Source organism: Mus caroli, chromosome 2 (assembly GCF_900094665.2).
Source record: "Mus caroli chromosome 2, CAROLI_EIJ_v1.1, whole genome shotgun sequence".
NCBI lineage: Eukaryota > Metazoa > Chordata > Mammalia > Rodentia > Muridae > Mus > Mus caroli.
The window spans coordinates 154734446-154737271 of record NC_034571.1 but is presented as its reverse complement, the minus strand read 5'-3'; the positions used below and the strand labels follow the sequence as shown (position 1 = coordinate 154737271).

Below are 2826 nucleotides of genomic sequence, written 5' to 3'. Positions count from 1 at the left end.
TTTTTTTTCACCATTAGAATGTAAAATTTGATTTTGGTATATTGTTATTGGTATATTGTTATTGTAGTTACAAGTTCTCTCTCTCTCTCTTTTTGCTTATGAGTTTTCAAAGCTGGTTTTAGAGCCGCCTTAAGATTTTCTATATAAACGATCATTTCATCTCTGTAGAAAGACCGTTTCACTCCTAATTCGTCTGCCATTTATTTCTCTCTTTTCTTGCATCACTGACTGAGATCTCAATGCAATGTTAAACAGAACGGGGGAAAATAGATAGCCTTGTCTTACTTCAAGTTTTAGCAGGAGTTTTTTATTATTTTATTTTATTTTTAATAACTCAAAACAAAACAAAACAAAACACCCCCATCCCAAAACCCAGCAGTCACTTTATTCTTAAGTTTGTACTTTACAAAACCTCAAGGAAGAAGTCCCTGAGGGAGAGGTGTGGAGATGGTAAGAGGGGAAGGGGATGAGGAACAAGCCAGCTCATCTGGGGCATCAGGCAGATGCTAGGTCCTGGCAAGTGCAGTAGGGCCTTGCATGCTGGCTACATAAAGCTTAGCTGGGTGGCCTGAGAGTGTTTCAGCCCTGAGACTGTTGTCATTTGATAGTGAGCCTCTGACCAAGGCTTCAAAGGACATGGACTTCTGCCAGGCCATGGGGATGGCCAGCAGCAGGTATGGCTACCCGTCTAGGAGCTTCAGGATGCTTTCCCGCTCCTTCAGGGTCTTCCAGGTCTGGTCCTTTTCTTTCTTTGCCGGGCTGCGCTTTTTCTGCCGGGCAGCTAGGATCTCAGGAAGCCAGGAAGGCTTCCATGACCTCATTGTCTGCCATGTGGACCTGCTCCACTGCCTTAGCTCCTGCCAGCTCACCGCCTCCTTTGCCAACCTCAGCAGGTCGTGCTTCTTGGTGCGGTTGTGTACACCGACTGCCTTCAGCTCAGCCTGCCGTTTGCGCAGCTCAGCAAGGACCTCATCCTCTGAGTCCTCCGCAGACTCCAGGAGGCCCTGGGCAATCAGCTCCTCCTTGATGCGGCTCTCCAGGGACTTAGTATGTGACACACTGAAAGGCTTGTTCTGATTGCCGGGGGAGGTGCTTGCTCCATCTGCCCCTGATTCTTTCCCAGATAGGAAAAAGAAGAAATGTCAGGAATAGAAGAGTCCTCCATAGGGGAAATAATATTTTCTTCCACTAGGGCCTTCAGCAGACGCTGTGTCAGGGCACCAAAGGGACACCCGTCTTCTGGCTTTTCATTCTGGGCTCAGACTTTTTCAGCAGGGCATCCACATCTTTTGTGTCCAGTTCCGCCAGTGGTCCTATGAGGCCTTTCTCCTTGTCAGCCACATTTGCTGCCCGAGCCCCATTCTCTGCTGCTCTAGCAGATCCTCCTGGGCCCCGCACTGGGAGTCGTGTTTGCCTAGTGGGGGAATCTTGTAATGTTCATCTTCATCTTCTGGGGGCTTCAGGAGTTCCTCTAGTGTTCGTACTTCATCACTGGTGATGTCAGCACAACAGGGCTCCACCGTGGCCCAGAGCGTGTTGGGAGCATCATTCTTGGGAACCCGAGGCATCTCAATTGGGTCATCAGTGAATTCATATTCCTGAATCTTCGATTGAACATTGTTTTGTTTTGTTTTGTTTTGGATTTGGGTCGTCCTGGGCCTGTCTTCCCTCCCAGTTTCTGCTTCTTGGGCTTCCCATGTTTGGTGGGGTGGAACACCAAGTTCGTGGTCTCGACCTAGCTTCAGGAATCGTCGGTCCCCTTTCTTATCCTGCCAGTCAGTAAGGATCTGGGTTGCAGCTTCCGGTAGTCACAGTTGCCTGCTTGCAGAGGACAGCACGGTCTCCAACTCCAGCTGCAGGGTGTCCAGCTCCTCAATACCAATGCCATTGTCCTTGGAGCGGACCAGCACTGCCCTGTAGCGGGGACAGACCTTCAGGTGGTCCACAGACTTAAAGTCATGAAACTGCAGTGGGCACTCCTTCAGCTCCCTCATGGCCCAGGAGGAGGGACCCTCCCTGGAAGGTTTCTGGGGATTAAGAGGTGATGCTCATCAAGTGCCCAGTTCAGTTCCTGGCACAGAAGTGGGCAAGTTTTTATTTAATTTAATTTAATATTATTATTTTTTATACAAACTTTTTATTGATTCTTTGTGAGTTTCACATCATGCGCCCAGTCCCGCTCATCTCCCCGTGCCCTCATATCTGCCCTGCCAACCTCCCCTATAAAAGAAAATAACACACAAACAAAACTAAAACAAAATAAACAAAACTAAGCGTAGAAAACAGCTCATCGTGGAAGCGTGTTACAGTGTGTCCTACAGAATGTCCCTCTGTCCACACATCTTCACTTACAGATGTTCACTGCACTGAGTCATTGGTCTGGTTCGAGATCTCTGGCTTCTTTAACACCATCAATATTGGCTCCTCACCAGGCCTCTTCTTGGTTATCCTGTTGTTTCCTAACTCTACTGTGCTGCCCAGTCTCCCAGGACCCACTTTCCCATAGAGATCCTGCAGCTTTGGGTCAGCAGGACTGGCCCTTTCGCATGCTCCAACAGTTCACAGATAATGTAGGTTCTGGGGTGAGCAAACTCAAAGCCCTGGATCTGGCCCTGGGTGGTAGCTGAGCTGGTCAGCCCAACGTCTCTCCCTTAACTACACTACCACGATGAGCTCTCCAGCATTGCCCCAGCTAGACCATGCAATGCTACCCTTGGCAAGAGCCAGGTCAGCTCTCTTGCTCTCGTGCCCTTGGGCTTGGCTTACCCATTCCCACACCTCCAGAGCCAACTCCACTGTGTTGCCCACTCTCCCAAGTGCCGCAGC

General features: G+C 49.4%; 1 pseudogene; it reads right to left on the bottom strand.

The window, feature by feature from the left end:
• Positions 1–680: 680 nt before the first annotated feature.
• Positions 681–1994, bottom strand: LOC110290435 (annotated as a pseudogene).
• Between the last annotated feature and the right edge of the window lie 832 nt (positions 1995–2826).